Below are 20,691 nucleotides of genomic sequence, written 5' to 3'. Positions count from 1 at the left end.
ACAAATACTGGGCAACTATCACTGCAACACCAAAACACTTCAGTCACTTCCTGCCAGCTGGTGGGAATCGAACCAGCAACCTCTGGGTTACAAACAAGTCTAATGCCGAGTTCAGACTGCATGATTTTCAAAGTAGTCGGGTCACAGATCTTTTCACACTGCATGACTATCTAGGGTAGCTTTTAGTTGCTGCTTTAGTTGCTGTGTTCACACTGCACAATGAATCGGTTATGGGGGGTTTCACACTGCATGACTTTACCATAGGAAGAATCGCAGACAACTTTGTTGTCAACCGCAAAATACGTCTCGCAAACAAATGCACGTGAGAAGGAATCAACGCCATGTCATGCGTTCAAGACCGGAGTTCTCATGTGAGACTGTGATTATTATTAAAAATAGTAGCCCACAAGAAGCTTGCCATACAAATTGCATGTGAGCTAATTTGCAGTGAAAAGAAGTAAAAAGAAAAAGAGAAGATGCCCTTTTCTGAACAGAAGCCATGCTTGATGATATTGTGGTCTGTTCCTTCATAATTCCTCTCTGAACTTTCAGCTGCTCTGTATGTTGCTCTCTCATTGGCTGTAGGTCATTGCCAATGTTATTTTTAGTCAGAACACATTTCACATTTCAGGTCGAGATATCTAGCATGGCAGTTATCTCACGAATGTCGACAACTTGTCTGCAATTCTCTCAGATTGCGTGTTTGATAATTCACATTGTGTGATTGTCACTCGCGTGCACAAGCACTGATTTGCCTGTGATTTCGGGAAAAATCAAAACCTGTCGGCGAGTCAAAATTGTGGGCTCATATTGTGCAGTCTGAAGTTTTGTCTTCACTTTTCAGGGCTTGTGCGGCACGCTTGCTCACAATGAATCTCACAGTATGAGAATGGTGTGATGTCACTGTGATCATCGCGTGTTTACTGGGTTTTGCACCTTTCTGTGATGATTAAGTTTGGTTGAATTAGATAATGGTAAATATCAAATATATAATATCTAAAAATCAAATATAAAGATCTCAAATGAATGACTGTTTCACCAATCATTATTACATATTCGGCCTTCAGTGACCCTATATACTTCTTGCAATAAACTAATTATAAAAAAGATATTATTTTCCATTTTTGTGTTTTTTCATGTTAAATTATTAATAGGCTATGGTGCTTTTATTATAACGAACTACACAACTAATTACAGATTTTTATTGTAAATTTAGATGAATGTGTATGTAATTCAAGAAAACATGTTTTCTATATTTTGTCATTAATGACATAATACTTCAAATAACAGTCAAGCTGTTAATTGACAGATAATGTTTGTAATTTCACAGAGTTTTAATCATAATTTTAAATAATAGTAAACCACTGTAAAAAAAATTAATTGGATTTTTTTTAAACAGAACATTTGTTTAGCTTGATTTGTGTGCACTGTTAATTTTTTTTAAGTGACCTGTTGCATCTAAAACTTTCACTTGCCTCAGTTGAGGTTTTATAAATTGATCAGTTGTGGCAATTAATCAGTAAATTATAAAAAAAATGCAACATGTCATGTGAAAAATTTAACTTGAAGAAATCTGAATATTTTTATAGTTTGACAGTCAGATTTTGAACTTGGCTTTTTTTTAAAAATATTTAAGCGTATTACATTCATATTCAATTTATTTTAATAAACCCACTTTTAATTAATAAAGGTTTTTTTAATGACCAACAATGTAGTATTTGGCCGTTTCATTGCTCTTACGTTTTTTCTTACGCAAAATATAATTTGTTAAGCTCTTTTTCCTGATATTGATAATGGTTAAAAAATGACAAACCCATGTAAAATAAATAAATAAATAAATAAAATAATCTTATATACAAAGTAAATTTTACAATATTATCTTATTGTTATAATGACTAAACTCAGCCCACAAGTCTGTCTACACTGATCAGGTGTGGGGTCTCACTTCCATTAAACAAGGCCCTGTAATCTCCAGAAAACTATCACCGTTAATCTATCAAGACACTGTAAACAAATGAAAAGAACAGAGGTGTTATTTATGTCCCCCTCACGCGACCGTGCTGTCATTATTTGTGTTCGTGGCTCTGTCTCTATTCCCTCCACTGCACCTCCAGACGTGTCATCCATTAAACATCGGGGTAAACAGTGGGCTCTCTCACTCTATGAGACCCACACTGTTACCTTGGCTTTTAAAATATATGGCGTTTCAGCCACGGTTGGGTCAACACCCCCCCCCCCAACCAGTATTGTAGTATAATGTAAAGCTCTGAACATTAAAGCGTTTGTAAACATCTACACTTTCTACAGGTTTTACTTGAAGATAATGTTGGTTAGACGGTTTTGACCTCACAAAAGCAAGCATCACAAAAGTAGTAATGACCTCACAAAAGCAAGCATCTGAAGTCTTTACTCACTATTTATTTGTTCTACTTGCAATGTATAAGCATCAAAGACAAAAATTTTTTAGATGAAAAGCCTTGCAAAAACTGCATTACTGTTTTACACCTCAACACAGGCCTATTTGTATTGAATGCCATAGCCCTTCTATCTGAATGATTACTATATGTTTATCTTTATTACAAATAGGCACATTGAAAACATTTGCAGCATTGAAATGCTGCATTTGTTTTCATAGAATAACAGCCCACTCAGAGTGAGGTCATTTTTATTGGGTTTTATATTCTGCTTAATACTCTGCATGTCGTAAAGACAATGTGAATCCTACAGGATACAAAGACTTTTGAAACAGTTGTGTGATTCCACATTTGTAGCAATAGTTTAGGGGACCTGTTTCTATTCAAGCCAGACAATGCCCCTCTGAGGTCTATAAATGAGAAATCATTTACTAAGTTTGGTGTGGAAGAACTTGACCGTCCTGCACAAAGCCCAGACCTGAACCACATTTGGGATGAAATGGAACATTAACTTTTAGCCAGACCCCATCACCCAGCGTCAGTGCTTGACCTTACTGATGCTTTTGTGTATGAAAGGAAGCAGATCCCCACAACTATGTCCCAACATCCAATGGAAAGTCTTCCAGGAAGAGTGGAAGATATTATAGCAGCAAAGTATGGATGGACACCTTAATAATGCCTATGATCTACAAGCATTTATGGTCTCCAAACTTACCAGAAACCATTTTATTGTACACCAGGTGATTTTGGTGAACTATATTTGTTTAGGCTACACAATATCTGTGCATGGGCCATTTGACGTAGGGTGCGGTGGGGATTCGCAATCAACAATAGTATTGTATAGTAGGCCACACTGGACAACATCCAACCTCGGATCTTCAACACTTCTCAACGTCCTGACAAAAGGAGGAGTATCATGTTAAATTTTTATTTGGTTCTCCATGATGGGTTTCATCTGTGACATTGTCCAATAGGAGCATAGTAGCTCTTCGGCTTTCTGAAATGGCAAAAAATAAACATATTGTTAGTTTAAGCTCTTGGTTTCGGATCCCAGACACTACAATTAGAGGTCTTCACAGGTCCACTTAGATCCGAAAACCCGAGGTCCGACCTGAGCAGGTTTGGATCTAAAAGTTTCATGTATGCCTCGAACATGGATCCGTATAATAATAGCGGCATTGGGTCTTGTGTAATTTAAATTGAATGTGTTTTTGCCAAACGAACCCGAGTCAACCCGAGCTATCTCACCTGTGTGAATCGAGTCCTTTTCCAAACCCCCCACCGATTGCCAAGAGCCCTTGTGATGGGGGTAGGTTAATTTACGTTGAGACAGACCTGACAAACAACTTTGAATGCACATTTTAGTGGTTACCTTGGTGTCGTCATCAGATAACACAGGAAAATTAATGGAGCAGTGGGCCAAATTTGATGGAAGGCCAACAGGGTTTCTTTCTGTCTGGCTGGTGTGTGCGGTGCTGCAGACTGCACACATTGTCAGTGCCGTTTACAGCCAGGTTTAGTCGGGTTAAAAAATTGCTACTGGTTCTCTGGTTTCTCTTGTGTCCAGTGTTTCTTTTGAAAAAAAAATTATTCGAGTAAAAAGTGATTCAGGTCATTTCAGGTAAGGTGCATTTCTTTGGACCCGAGAAGACCTCTACACTCTAAAAACAAACGGTGCTAAATAGCACTAAAAGTGGTTCACCAGCTCGTAATCATAGGGGGACCATTTTAAGTGCCATATAGTACCTGTGTAGCACCTGTGTAGAACCACATTGTGCTATATAGAACCATATCTGGTGCTATTGTGGTGTTATATCACCCCCGGATGGTTCTTCATAGGTGTTTTATAGGTGCCACATCACTAAAAATGGTTCCCCTATGATTACAAACTTTTAGTGCTATTTAGCACTATTTTAAAGAGTGTAGTTACAAATACTTCCTCCTCCTTAATGACATACTGCGCGTGATGATTGATCAAGAGATGATGACATATTCCAAAGAATCAAGAAGAGTCAAAATCATATAATCTGTCACAGTGACTATCCTAATGGCAAAAATACTGTTAAGGACATTTGGTCAAGCATTTTGACACCTATTTACACTAAGCATTCCTCAATAAAGCATAGCTACAGCTTTGCATGACATTACAAGAGAAGCGTGAACTGAGCTTTCACTCCTCCTTTTGCATAAGTTGACAGACAGTATTTCACCTCAGTTACGCAGAAGTGCATTTATTTTCACGTGCCGGTCACAAGCGAACGTTAGAGGCAGAGGTGAGAGCGTAATTTGAAGGTAAAGTCGGCACTCTGACAGTGATTACTCTCTTAATTGGAAAGAAGGGGCAGCGGGAGAGAGACGCCCATGACTCCCACAAGACACTTTTAATGAGTTTGTTTAGCTGAGAGGGGGCGTCCCTGCTGTGTAAGGTACTGTAAGGTTTCCTCCACCCCTCTTGTGGAACTGTATACTAACTAGTTATGTATCGTAATCTGGCAAAATCTTCAAACAGGATGGTTTCCCGGCTATTTCTGAAAGGTAATGACGTACTAATTTGGCAGGAAGTTAATTGGCCTTTCTATCCAGGCTTTTGTCCCTTGCACGGTGAGGTCAGTACAAGGTTGACTTGACTAAGTGAAGGAAAAGAGAGAGTTGAATGGAGGGATGAAAAAGTGGGAGTCAGACACACCCTGAGGGGATTGACAGAATGGGGGGTTAAGACTCCCAGTAATGGGCTTTTCAGCGCTTGCGTTGAGGACTTAAATACTATTTGTTTTGTTCCCTGCCTACAGGAGCTTGTTCAAAATATATAGGTGCCAGTAACTCAATTCTTGTCATTGGTTTCCTAGATTTTGAATAAAGAGATTTGATCTGTACTGGGGAGTCGACCTACTGCCGTACTTTCAAATAATAGTTTATCCATTATTTACTCCCCTTGTGTTGTTTTAATCCTGTATGCTGTTGTGTTTTCGGTGAATCATTTTTTGATGCATTGTTATGTAGCTCTCTTGCCATTCTTCAGTGACAGTTCCATAAAATTATCATAAAAGTAATCCATCTAAGCTGTGAGCTTTATACCAAGTGCATGATACACACAAGAGTCATTCTGGCATTAGTTAAGTGGAGAAAATAATTTAGTGTTTACTGTTTAAATCAGTATGTAAGCATTTAGAGAAAAAAATATTCTGCACAACTTTCCAATTCTGTTTGCTTTACCAAGTAGGAAACTCTGAGATCCGACGACCCGTAAGAAGACAGGTGATCTCTCCGGTGAAAATGATTTGCCCTTCAGGCCAGGATGAAACACGGTTGATGAAACACAGATATACTGGTTACATTCCAAACCACCGCCTTTGTGTCATGTTCAGGCAGACCATTTTAAATCCACAGGTCTTGTCTGATTTGTCGGAAGGAGTCTGATGGCACTTTTATTCGCGTTTGTCGTTTTGTCGTACAAACCACCTGTTCATTAGCAGTATGTTGATGGTTATTGAGTGTGTTATGAAAGGAGAGTTGATGCACTTTGATATGAAGGGATGAAAGAGGTGTGGAGTCCACTGGGATGGTCTGTCTGAATTGGGATGAAAGAGGCCTGCTGGAGAACAGGTCCTGAATCCATCATGACAAACTGGTATTTACATTCACATTAAGACTGGTCAGAGACTTCGACCTAAAAGTCCTCTACAGTCTGGAGTTTGTTTGCTGAATTAGCAGTATGGCACTTTTTTATGAATAGCATGATGTGCTCTTATCATTATTAAAAAGTAAAATTAGTATGCATTTATAATAGGGGTTTAATGATATACAGAATTTATGGTTCGGTATGTACCTCGGTTCGGGGCTACGATTTCGGAAAAACAAACAGTAGTGCAAATGACAATTTATTCCACCACCTATGTTGAACATCTCTATGTCATTGTTGGACCTTGACTGAAGTACAAATTATTATGGAATATTTGGATTTGTGTTCAATGAGAAAGGCTTCACAAGCACAAAGCTTTCTTTAACAAACAGGTTAGTGAGTGAGTCTTCAATGTATATACTCTTTTGTCCTGGAGAGACTCGTTCAGAATCACATGCTGACTATCTAGTGGGCTTGGTTTTCAAGTACTCATGTCAAGACATTTGCTGTTCTTCTTCTACTCTGTTTACTGGTGTGGCGGCTATCAAACAGCGTTACATTACTTTACCCCTGCTGGATTGGGGGTGAATTGCATGTATTCGTCATCAGTCCCCATAGTGTGCATGGTGTAATGACATAACGTGTGGTTAGCTCCACTGGTTTCTGTCAGCAGGCCCGGATTGGCCATAGGGAGGACCGGATGAATATTTGGTGGGCCTGTCTGTTTTTTGGCTACGAGGGCCGATGTTGTCATGCCACTGGTTTGAAGGTTGTTGTGCCTGCCAGCTCTCACAATATTATCCAGCCCCACTTACGTAATTTGCGGGTGAGAGATGTCCCCAACGCTTTATGCCCAAGATGATGGTGTCCCGACCACTTCTTTCATTAGAATCCATTGACATCTAAAATGCAGGATGCACCACTTTATTTAGTTTTAAGACACGTCTATATTTGATTATGCTTGTCGCGCGTCTAGATTATATAATAAACTTTAATTATATAATTAAACTTGCATCTATTGGTGCAAAACTCATCAGAAAAGTAAGTTTCACGTGAATCTGTACCCAGTTGCATGAAACTCCTTAAGTGAGGGTTTCCCTGAGGGAGAAAAAAGTGAGGGATTTCTTTAGAGCATTGCAACAAAAGTCTTAACTGTCACCCCTACCTAAGTGTTTATACTAAGTATTTTACAGTAGTCTCTGCCAAAACACGGCAATGGAGAAGCGGTTGCTATAGTTACAAAATCTTACAGCGTAAACAAATCAACGCACGCAGCTCAACAGAAGGAGGATTTGTGTACAATGAAATGTCGCAAATAACAGACTGTAAAGTAGCGCATGTATAAAACCTCAAAGTAATTCAAACTTGAAGCACTTTAGATTGACTGACGATCAAACCGCTATTCTCCTAATAAATGCCCATCAATTTTCTTTAAGGGATTATTTCGATTAATTAGAGATGCTCATTGGTCCTTTCTTAAATAACCATAAAATCAGACATCACCTGTGACGTTAAGGGACCTCTTATAGTCCCTTAAGTTTTTAAGGGAAAATGGGGCAACGCATAGCAGAACTTGGGGTAATACTTTAGCATTTAATGGTAAATACTTATTGACAGCCTTATGGTTCCCTAAGTGAATACTTAAAGGAATATTCCATTTTCTTAAAAGTAAAATCCAGATAATTTACTCACCACCATGTCATCCAAAATGTTGATGTCTTTCTTTGTTCAGTCGAGAAGAAATTATGTTTTTTGAGGAAAACATTGCAGGATTTTTCTCATTTTAATGGACTTTAATAGACACCAACAATTAATACTTAACCCAACACTTAACAGTTTTTTTCAAAGGAGTTTCAAAGGACTATAAACAATCCCAAACGAGGCATAAGGGTCTTATCTAACAAAACGATTGTCATTTTTGACAAGGAAAATAAAAAATATACACTTTTAAAGCACAACTTTTCGTTTAGGTCTGGTCCAGCGCGACCTAACGTAAATGCGTAGTGATGTATGGAGGTCACGTGTTACATATATAAAACGCACATTTGCGGACCATTGTAAACAAAAAACTGACACAAAGACATTAATTAGTATCAGTTGAAATACAACAACGTAGGAACGGTCCTCTTTCACCACACTTGTAAACACTGGGGCGGAGTTTCGCGTTCGTCCTCTGTGACCTCTTGACGTGATGACGTATTGCGTCGGATCACGCTAGCGCATGACGACCGGATCTAAACGAGAAGTTGTGCTATAAAAGTGGATATTTGTTAAGCAGTTAAAGCAAACAGTTTAGCACATGTGCTTAAAAATTATAGAATTTTTCTGATATTATCCTACACTACACAGGGCCTTGAATTTTTCCCCAGATTCACAAACTTTTAAGGACCCGTGGGATACTTCTTGCGTCCCTGTAACGCTGTCTTTGGCAATATTTTAGATAGCGATGTACTTCCTGGCTTCCGCGTCACCCTGTCTTTGTTGTTAAGCCAAACCATTGGTTGAATTTGGTATACACATTCAGACGCACTTACCCCTGGAGGCGTCCCCAAAGTGTCACCAAAGTGACGCAGCGCGAGTTCCCTCAAAAGGGAACTGTAACAATGTATCTTAAAAGGTAACACGATGTAACCTTGCTCTCACTTGATATTTATCCCCACATTTAGTCCTTGAATGGGAGGGCACACAATATCTGTGTTTTGATTAGTCAGGTTCCCTATCCATCAAACACCCGGCACAGAGTCAACTAAAGGGCGATCTCTTCATTAATTAATTCTTACACCTGATTGTAATGAGTCTCACATTTGTAACTAATTACATTTCCTGTCACTTTAACTACAGGACAGAATACACAAAACCCTCACAGACCCACACAGTAACATGGTAATGCCCCTTTTATTTATTATTTATCAAACCATTAATATACTTACAGAGCCCCTATTTTCTACCTCAGTATTTACACACTGGATAGCTGGCCAATCAGAGCACACAGCGCTTTTCAGAACGGTGAGCTTTGTACAATGTGTTTTAGAAAGGTGGGGCATAGAGGAGCAAGAATAATGTTTGGTATGTGAAAAATAATGTGATTTTTGAACCATTAACCACATGAAGATATTACATTACATCAAATAGACAAAATATAGTTTTTTAGCAATGTAATATGTGCTCCTTAAAATATGGTAATCATTCAGTACCACATCAAAGTGCTAATTATTATCTGATACCTTGACTGTAACAAGTCAAGGGTTGGAAGGACAGTGTTTTTTTATCAAGAGACTATTACATTAATTCATTCATACATTTATTTTCAGCTTTTTTCATCGGCATCACACACTCTTCCTCTCAGATATAAAAATCCCTCCATCTGTGTCATTCATCCAGTTATATTCACTTGCTTTTTAATCTCTTCCACAACACACATACGCAGAGATGGCAAAGGTTGCACGTTGAATATATTAAGCAGAATTAATAATGCAAGATGTTTTTAATGAAAGAATACATTTCCTCTGCTGCTCTTAATGTCTGTTTTAGGATGTGGCCTCTTTGCTAATAGAGGCTGTACAGATAGAGAAAGGTCACAGCTGTAAAAGACTCGATCTCAATCATTAGCAGCAGTTCACAAAAGCTCTCAACACACACACACACACACGCACACACAGCCATATAATTTAAAATTGAATGATATGAAATTGAGGCAGTGAACATAAATCTTTTAATTGGTGTCTTATGCAAATGGTTTAATCTTTATTTTTTTTATCAACAAACACTCAAAGTGTGTGTAAAATCAGAAATCAAATACTGTTCTCTGCTCTTTTACTTTCGTCATTTAGATAAAAGAATTGTGTGTGTGTGTGAGAGAGAGAGAAAGAGAGAGAGAAAGAGAGAGATTAAGACAGCAGGTAAGATTCATGTAACAAAAAAATACTATTGCCATTTAATCAGTGTATCCTATTAACCAAAATATTTATTTAAATGTATTTATCATGTGCTCAAATGAGGTGGTTTTTCTGCTGGAGTTTGTTAGTGTTGTTAGGGAATTGAAGGGCGTTCTCTTCATTCATTAATTCTCACTCCTCGTTGTAATGAGTCTTACATCCGCAGCTAATTACATTTACTGTCACTTTAATTACAGCATAGAACATGCAAAATCCTCGCAAAAACACAAACATGAGTGCAACATATGCGCAAAACCCTCACAGAAACACAAACAAGAGTGCAAAACACACACAAAACTTAAGTAGGAGTACAAAACCCTTGCAGAAACACAATTATGAGTACAAAACCCTCACAAAAACTCAAATATGAGTACAAAAACACAAATATGAGTGCAAAACACGCACAAAACTTAAATAGGAGTACAAAACCCTTGCAGAAACACAAATATGAGTACAAAACCCTCACAAAATTTAAATAGGAGTGCAAAACCCTTACAGAAACACAAATATGAGGGCAAAACCCTCACAGAAACAACAAATATAAGTGCAAAACCCTCACAGAAACCCGAACAAGAGCGCAAAACACACACAAAACTCTCGCAGAAACACAAAAATGAGTACAAAACCCTCACAAAACTCAAATATTAGTACAAAACCCTTACAGAAACACAAATATGAGTGCAAAACCCTCACAGAAACACAAACATGAGTGCAAAACACACATAAAGCCACACAGAAACACAAATATGAGCGCAAAACTCTCGCAGAAACACAAATATGAGTGCAAAACCCTTACAGAAACACAAACCAGAGCGCAAAACACACACAAAGCCACACAGAAACACAAATATGAGCACAAAACTCTCGCAGAAACACAAATGTGAGAACAAAACCCTCACAAAACTCAAATATTAGTACAAAACCCTCACGGAAACACAAATATGAGTGCAAAACCCTTACAGAAACACAAACTTGAGCGCAAAACACACATAAAGCCTCGCAAAAACACATATGAGTGTAAAACACGCACAAAACCCCTCACAGAGACACATATGAGTGCAAAATCCTCACAGAAACACAAACATGAGTGCAAAACCCTCACAGAAACACAAACATGAGTGCAAAACCCTTATAGAAACACAAATATGAGTGCAAAATACACAAAAACCCCTCAAAAACACAAATATTACTGCAAATACACACACAACTCTCCCAGAAACACAACTATAAGTGCAAAATACACACAAAACCCTCACAGAAACACATTTATAAGTGCAAAATACACACAAATCCCTCAAAAACACAAATATTACTGCAAAATTCACACAAAACCCTTACAGAAACACAAACATGAGTGCAAAACCCTTATAGAAACACAAATATGAGTGCAAAATACACACAAACCCCTCAAAAACACAAATATTACTGCAAAATACACACAAAACTCTCACAGAAACACAACTATAAGTGCAAAATACACACAAAACCCTCACAGAAACACATTTATAAGTGCAAAATACACACAAACCCCTCAAAAACACAAATATTACTGCAAAATACACACAAAACCCTTACAGAAACACATATGAGTGCAAAACACGCACAAAACCCTTGCAGAAACACAAATATGAGTTGAAAAGTAAAAACCCTCACAGAAACACAAATATCAGCACAGAACACACAAATATCAGCACAGAACACACAAAGCCTTTCTTGTGATTTGATTTTTCGATTATGCAATAAAATATTGTGCAATTTATTATGCAAATCTTTTAAAGGTCATTGAATTTAAGAAAAGCAGAATTGGCTTTTTTTATATTTATTTTTTGTTGGTTTGTTTTTGGATTGCTCTTTGTAAGTGCATTCCCTCCCACTTTTTTCATCCTCCAGTATCCCGAATGACAGCAAAAGTCATCAACATTCACTAGCCAAGGTGTGTGAAAACCCTGAATTATGAGAAAAAATGCGAATGGCCTATTTGTTACTCTTTTACAATTAGACAATATTGTTTGAATTTATGTGTGTCTGTGTGAGAGAAATATAAAGACAGTCAACATGTGTGTGAGTTTATTGTGTGTACGAGAGCCCTGGGGGCCGACACTGAAGGTGACTCCATGAGCGGTAACCTTGAGAGAGAGAGAGAGGGGGGAAAGAGAGAAGGTGGTTAGAAGAAACTGAGAGATAAAGTTTATTAAAATGAATTTGAGGAGAGGGGCTGCGGCTGACAGCAGCATAATTAAATGTGGAGTGTCAGCAGTAATGTATGCTGCACGGCGGGTGTTGTGTGTGCGCGTCTACGTGTGTGTGCTGTGGTCAGGTCTGTCAGCTACTGGGTCAATGGGCAGGCAGGAGCTGATAAGGACACAAATCTGTCTGGCCCCTGTCGCCACTTCACAGACAAGCGTATGGAGTTCATGATGTGTTTGTGTTTTTATGCCGTAATTTGGTTGTCTAACTAGACGCGTCTCAGAGACCTCATATAAGGATTTATTACACAGCTCTTTTAAATACTTGATTGTGATTGGTTGTCTGTGGCAAATATTTGTTTTGTGAAGCATTTTTGTATAATGAACTGTCCCAGAAAGTAATTTCTTTACATTAAATTTATGCATTTGGCAGATGCTTTAATCCAAAGTGATGTGCGGTGCATCCAAAGTATACATTATGGTCTCTGGGAATTAAACCTATGACTTTTGCGCTGCCAACGCAATGCTCCACCACCCAAGCTACAGGAACAGCTGTGCTAATTTCACGTCTTTTAGATTCATTTCCAATAGCAATTTTCACCAGCTCAGTCAGGTGGCAGTAAAGATTCTGTTCTATGAATTTAATTTCAGCCAGTATGGGTACATCTCATTTGCTATCATTAATTGTGTTATATATCATCTATCATTGTACTAACATGCTTGTATTAATCACTTTGGCTTGTATTATTCTCATTTGTCACTTTGGATAAAAGCAGCAGCTAAAGTAATAAATGAAAATCTATTGGCCAACCGGCTTTCTAGAAATCAGTATCCGGCATTAAAAATCACGTAAAAAAAACGTAAACCACCAATATATTCTTACCAGCTCCAGTTTGTATATTGCACCAGTGCAGACCCTTATGCCATTACAGTCTTGACAAATATGTCTCTTTCTAATATCCCACCACTATGAGGCTGTAATTGTCACAAAGCTGGTCTGCTGAATGGTCTCAATAAAAGTATGGAATGAGTTCATGCTTCATTTACCTTTGTTTTGATCTGTGTGTCTATCGTGTTATAAGAATCATGAAACAGAATTTTTTTGTCCAGCAACATTTTGTTCATCTTCTTATACATCATTATTTTTTGTTTTTATCTATTTTCTTTTGTGATAGTTAACAGGAATCAATTTGCGCCAAAAACAACAAAACTGAAGCCAGAATTGGGCAGGTTGTTGAGCTTGAATGTTGAACTTTGTGAGTACTGAACTCTTGGGGTTATATGGGTTTGAACATTGCCGTTCGGTCTCTCAGCTGCTCCTGACAGACACACAGTCAGTGTGGAGGAAATGGAGGGGGTTGGACATCAGCTCATTAGTTTCATTACCCCATAAAAGTCATAAAACAGAAGTGAACCACTTTTTGTGCGGCAGATACCCGAGGTCGATACTGCAGCGATGCAAGCAAACATACGCTATTTGTCCCCTGTGCTTCTATGTGGGAGTGATAAAACAACCGAGAAAAATAGTTATGCTTTTTGTTCCTTTTTGTGTAGATAGATAGAAAGATATTTTTAATAATTTTGAAGACGATAATTGTTTTGCATCTGTAGTCGAGCTGCGATCTACTCTAAATGCAAAGCTTTTTCCTCATTTTTGGCACTGAATTGGCTAATCTCAGCACTAGGCCCAACCCAGGACTTTACACGAGCAAATTGCCCCTCTTTTCGCACCCTCATTACTCTCCGGGAAAAAGCGCTAAGTAGCACGACAAGCTCGGCTAGTCACAGCGTATTACTCTGTCAGAGCGAGCGGCCGCTGCTTCTAGTCACCCCCAACAAATAGCAAACCCCGCTCCTCATGAGCTACAGGAAAGATAGACAGAGAGAGAGAGAGAGAGAGAGAGAGAGAGAGAGGGTCATAACTCTAGTCCACACGCTTCGTTCACTCGCCCCTCTATTACCTTCCCAACCAAGGTCACACTAATCAACTCAATTACCAGTCCTCTCCGACATTTTCATAATGTTTTCTGCTAGTTGCTCTCCTGTGAAAATGACACAGTCTTGGCAAATTAATATCATTACTATCCGCGCTTAATGGTCCAGTAATACTTTTTTATTTAAGATCAAGTCCCAGCAACGACCTCCACACACCTGCGAAATGAGGAAAAGATTCAGGGGAAGAAGACAGGGAATGGCGAAGCAAAGAGTGTACCGCTAATCAAAACACAAAAGCGTTCCTTTTGGTGTTAAATACTATAGCTTTAGTATTAAATAGATGTAGCCTATTAAAACAGTAAAATAAATTCAAATGGGATGGCACAGTACAGTTTATTAACACTTAAACACATTTATTTCTAATAGAATCTTTAAACTCATACATAATAATTACTTACATTTAAAAAAATCATCTTTTCTTAAAGTAACATGACGTATAAATGTTTCATAGAAGGAACAGCAAAATGGCAAAAACTTTTTTATGATTTAAACATGTTTACAAAACCGTCATTATTGTCAATAAAGCTTTATTTCTATTTGCAGTTTGCAATACATTTTTGACAATATTTCGACAGCGTTATACTATTAAGCACTTGTATTTTTTCATGCATTTATGTGTAATTGTATCATGAATACAATAGTTATAACCAGCGGAGCTATGCGTGCAATACCAGAAATGCATAAAATAGGTCTCAGAAGGCCATTGTCAGGAGGAGATGATCTTATTGTGCCGAGACAATTACGCTGAACCTCCCCTTTCTGCCGCAGGTTCGTACGGTATTGTGTCAACACTTCTCTCTCACTATTGGAAAATAATCTGTTTGCTCAGTTCATTAACTCCACTATTCTATGCTCTGCTGCAGAGCGAGTTTGTTACCTTCAAGTCGAAAGCTGGAAATGTAATTCATATTAATGAAAGTTTTGTTTAGCAGGGCCACCATTGTGAATTTGAGATTGATGGCGCTACGTTTTAGAAAGGGCAGTATATAATTTTTTTGCGAAAATAGTGTTTGTAAAACAAGTTAATCGTTGCTATACACTTAGATGGTAGTTTCACGTATTTAAAAAAATATTGTCAAAGTCTAGTTGTTAAAGGACAAGTTCGGTATTTTGCACTTGAGGCTCTGTTTTCAGATTGTTTATGATGAGGTATAGCGGTTTTGACTGAGGTTTGGACATTTGATGCTGGACCGAGAATTTTCGGTTTCTGTTGTATCAGCCTCCACCTCTACATATGTGCACTGGAACAATCCTTCCTAAAATGCATTAAACTTTCGTTTACAAAGACGTGAAACTCACCGAGTGGTCAGGGGTGTTCACTGATATGCTCACACAAAATCGCTACAAAAGATGCTTTCCAACTGGTGTTTTAGCATTCCTTGTAAACTTGTGGACCTATTTTTCCAAACGCCTCACACCCGTACATTCTTCCAGTTGAGAGCATGAATAATAAACACTCCAGCCCAGTTGGTGGCGATAATCCGCCTTTGCCAATTGCAAGAATACAAACAAAATACTAATACAAGTCAATGGAGTTGTACAAAAACTACGATAAAACCTGTTGGAAAGCATCTTTTGCAGCCATTTTTGTGTGAGCATATCAGTGAACACCCCTGACCACTCGGTGAGTTTCACGTCTTTTTTAATGAAAGTTTTATGCATTTTAGGAAAGATTGTTCCAGTGCACCTATACAGCCATTGTAGGTGGGGGGTCATACAACAAACACCCAAAAATTCTCAGGCCAGCATCATATGTCCAAATTTCAGTCAAAACCATTTTAGTTCATCATAAACAATCTGAAAACATGGCTTTAAGTGTAAAATACCGTCCTTTAATGCACGTTACTAGGGCTGCAAAACGATTAATTGCAATTAATTAATCATTTACAGAATAGAAGTTTCTGTTTACATCATATGTACTGTGTATTATAATTATGTTAATATAAATACACACACGCATGTATAATTCTATATATATTAAGTATTTATATATAATACAAATGTTTTTATAATATATTTACAATTTAAAAAATTACGACGCAAACGATTATTTGCGATTAAACTTTTTGCAGCCCTACACATTATAGAGACACTGAACTGTGGTACTCATATGGGAGTTCCAGGTTCAAATCTTATCTGCAATGTTACCCACATTCCCCTTCAAAAATTCATTGTACTCTCTATACTGTCCCTCAAATTTTTGGCCCCATTCTTTTAATTGATTGTTTCATGATATTGTAATCATCATGTTCAGAGAGTGTCTGTACGTGTGTGCATATAAATATCTCTGAGCTTGGAGTCACAGGTGTAATAATGACTTTATTAAGTTAGACACCCCTCAAGTCCTGCTAATAAGAGATTGTGAGTGTTAGTCGTCTCACAGGCATGTGTGTGTGTGTGCAGATACTCAAGTGAAGGAATTCTTCAGGACAGCAGGCACAGTCTCAGAGAACAGGGGGTCTTATGAGACCAATTAGAGAGGTGGGTGCAGTGGAGGAGAGTGCACCTGTCTTTGGCCTTATTAATCCACCTGTGTTCTGCTGGGCTTGACTTAGCTGAGCTAAGCTGAGTTTGACTGGGACTCTGAGCTGCTCGCTTCCGGCCCGATGCCTCCATTACACAACAATCAGGTGCACTAATAACACACAAACTAATGCTGGAGTATCAACTACAGTAGACTCGAGAGGGTGAGACTAGGAAAACGGCACACAATTAGAGTCAGATGAGTCCATATTAAAATGTTAATCATAGATGATGTTACTTCTGGTTGCTATTTAATCACACTAGATATGAAACAAGTGAATTGCATTGTGGGATATACGGTAAAGCACAGTGTACCTTTATTCCAACACAGATACAGTAAACATTGACATTCATTGGCCCTAACACATTTCTGCATTCATATTTACATTTGCGTTTCCACATTTAGCAGACTCAAAATGCATTCAGGGTGCGGGTTATTTTCAACTCATGGTTCGGTCAAAATGGGACAAACAGAACTGCTGTGTTAAATTATTATTTTGGGATTCGAACTCATGACCTTGCCTTTGCCAGCTCTCTACCGGTTTTGCTACAGTTATGCATATAGCGCTGTCACTATCCCGTTATTAACCCATTTTCAAATACTCCTCAAATATCATCAGTTCGTACCTACGGCAATACTTTAACATATTCTTTTGGAAAGAATATAATCGTGTCTAACCGAAGGGGAACAAATGAGCAGAGGTTTTTGAAGTGGACACAGGTGCAGAGGGCGAAAGACTTCTAAGCTCTTTTATCAGAGTCCAAAGACCTGCAGTCACCACCAAACTGGATTTTTTCCCTCTATCCCAGATTTCCTTTATTCCTGTGACCCGTAGTCATTACGTTCTGCGGAAATGAATGAGCAGGGTTAAATAGCTGCCAATTTCTCCCTCCTTCAAAGATCTTTGAAAGCGCAGAGTACGCCCAATAAACCCACACCCCTCTTATGTTTTATTCAGCTCATTTCAGAGCGTAGCCGAACGGCGCGCTTTAAGCTGATTTCCCGATTCATTTTAAATCCCGTCCCCGTGCAAAAGTTCCTCTCTTTTTACAGCTCCCGTTTTAATGAATAGATGTCCAATAAGGACTTTTATTGTCTTAGCATATGTTGCTTTTATTAGCTGAAAATAATTGCGTTCTTCGGATCACCTCGGAAGTCCTTCCGAAAGATAAAAGCGAGATAGTTTCACAGTGGCTGCACAAGTCCTTCCGAGTCGAGTCGTTTTCCCCCTGGGTGCTCCGTGTCCTAATACCCCCTCGTTCGTTCACCCCTCCCCTCCGATTGCCGTTCCTGCCCGCCCGCCCTCCCCACATGTTCACCTCACGCTGGAGTGTGACGGCTGACACACACTTGATCTTATCGGAGAGCGGGGTCCGCGTCGGGGCGGTGTTCTCCTGTTAGCGCGAGCGGTATGAGCTGGTAAATGATTGCCACTTGAACTGTGTTTATTTCCCCGCTCTCGCCATTTTTTAGAATGCGACTGCTTTTACTTCTCTCGGTTTCTGCGTTTCCTTTGTGGTGTCGACAAGCAGCACTTTATTTTGAAAAGGAGAGGAAAGTCTTTCACACTGATTGGCTATTACTTACACCACTGCAACCTTTCTTTCAATCCTTCTGTTTCGGAATGCATTTTCACACTTTCATTTTAGGCGGCATCGGAACGATTCGTGTGAATTTTGACATGTGAACTGAAGCGAACTGAACCCTAAAGTGTATCAAACTGACACCATCACAGTTTGCTATTGCTTAAAACATACATTGTCATTGTGGACGACGTCAGGTTTACATTATTTTTTATTGTTGTTACAGTTTGCAGTTTATTCATAATAATAATAATAATAATAATAATCAATTCCGTTTTTGTGTTCACACTCTTCCAAGTCATAAAAAGTGGACTCATTTTGGTTAGCTTAGCTGTGACAGAGCAAGCACATGTATTAACAAAATAATTAAGGTTCGCGCATTTTATTTGCAAGGCCTAGAAACTAAAACAAAAAAACGAAAAATGTGTAGATGGTTGTCCAAAGGCTGTGGAAATCTACATGGGCCGCTCTGCTCGGCACACCTCACCAACATGAACGTTATTACTCACCCTTGAGAGAGTGAGAATGGGTTTGTGGGAATGGGCTCCACCATCAGTAGAACGAGACTCAGGGGAGACGGAGGGCGCCTTTCCCCATTCCATTACACACAGGCCTCCGCTGTAATGAAGGCGATTTTAATAGGATTTAATGCATGTGGTGGGGCAAGGGCCTGCTTCCTTATGGCCCTGACAAAAGAATACGAGAACGTAATAATCAAGTCTCATTCATCGGCAGTCCTACATGCACATTGATCATCCTTTACCATCTCTCCTTTCTCTATGTGAAGAGAGGAGGAGACAGATTATCGTCAGTTAGAGGACAATGGTGGTCCTGGAATGCCTCCGTACCTTTTACGCTTTATTGCCATTTTGTCCGTATCATAAAATTGTTACTATTGTTATCTCTTTAAAGGTGTGATGCTCATGCACAAATGTATCTGGCCTACTTGATCATTACAGATTCTGAAGATGTGAATGGTTGCAAAACTCCCCAACTCTTAGGTGATATTACCAGAGCATTTTTAAGCACAAATAATCGTGTCCATAGCATTAATGTTGCAATGAGTTAAACCGTGAAGTTTAATACTCCAGGTTACGTTTTATTTACATCACCCTGAATGTAAGCAATATGTTATATCAAAAAGCCCAGAAAGATTCGCAACAACATCCATCGTGCTCCATCTGCAGTTTACCTTCTTGCTTCATTTTCTGGCTGGAGCAGATGCGTTATATTTTCATCGTTCTGCTTCATCTGTGCAGGCTTTGTTTGTTCTCTTTGACTCTATGTACATTATTATTGCACTCCTCCAGAGAGGAGTTGGTTCAGTCCTGGCCCCTGCACTCTGAAAGGACCATTATTCCTCTGTTTTTTGGACCACGGGCCGTGGAGGTGTGTGTGTTCAGAGTTTGTGAAGTGTGTTTTGTGGTGTAAATCCTCTCTTCGGCGGTTCATTGGGCAGAAAGAATGGCCATCGCGGCTGTTTACTCTTTACCCAGTGTCCCCCGCACAGCTGGCTGGAGCACGCTCAGATGAGCTGTCAGCTCGCTGAGAGCACCACCGCTGAATGCTAAGGTAAACAAAAAAGAGGAGGAAAGAGAGAAAAACAGATAAAGAGGAATGAAGTAAAGAAAAAAGCTACGTAAATGTTGCTAGGATTGGTTTTCTCACACAACGTTTTGGTCGCGCAACTAAACTAACAAAATCTGTAAAGGTCTGTCAGACGTTTTTATTTATTTTTTTCAATCTAGAAAATACTTTGTGATCGTATTAAGAATTGCCATAAATTGAGAAACATGTGTTTTTGAGTGACTAACATTTTTTATACAAATGAATGTATTTTACCTTGGGCTAAAATACTTATGATCTATGTAAATAATGTTATCATGTAAGTTTATACAGTCTTGCAATCATGTTCATATTTAAATAACTAGATAAATATATAGAAATATATATATATATATAGAAATATATATATATATATATATATATATATATATATATATATATATATATATATATATATATATATATATATATATATATATATATATATATATATACAGTACAGGCCAAAAGTTTGAACACACTCACTCGTTCTTTATTTATACATTTTTCCATATAACATAAAAATAACAAACTTATCCAAACTATGGCATAACACAAATGCAACTTTGGAAATTATGTTGGTGACTAAAAGCATCCAAAATAAACCAGAAGTCTGTTATATTTTATTATTTGAAGTGCAGTCACCCTTTGCCTAGAAATTGCTGAACCATATTTGTGTAATTTTTTCAAGAAGCTTCTTAAATGTTCAATTTAGGATGAATTTTAAAGAATATACGAGTTCATATTTAATGTGGGCTCTTATTGGCTGCTTTTTCTTCAATATTCAGTGTAAGTCATCTATTTCAAAAATAATATTTTAAAATAAAAAT

At 38.3% G+C, this 20,691-nt stretch overlaps 1 protein-coding gene across 1 annotated transcript in view; it reads left to right on the top strand.

Moving 5' to 3' along the window:
- Window positions 1-20,691, top strand: part of wwox (WW domain containing oxidoreductase) — a 303,723-nt gene that overhangs the window by 274,399 nt on the left and 8,633 nt on the right. The gene's annotated exons all lie outside the window — the stretch shown is intronic.

Source organism: Misgurnus anguillicaudatus, chromosome 6 (assembly GCF_027580225.2).
Source record: "Misgurnus anguillicaudatus chromosome 6, ASM2758022v2, whole genome shotgun sequence".
In the NCBI taxonomy this organism is placed as follows: Eukaryota; Metazoa; Chordata; class Actinopteri; order Cypriniformes; family Cobitidae; genus Misgurnus; species Misgurnus anguillicaudatus.
This window is presented reverse-complemented; position numbering and strand designations above follow the sequence as displayed.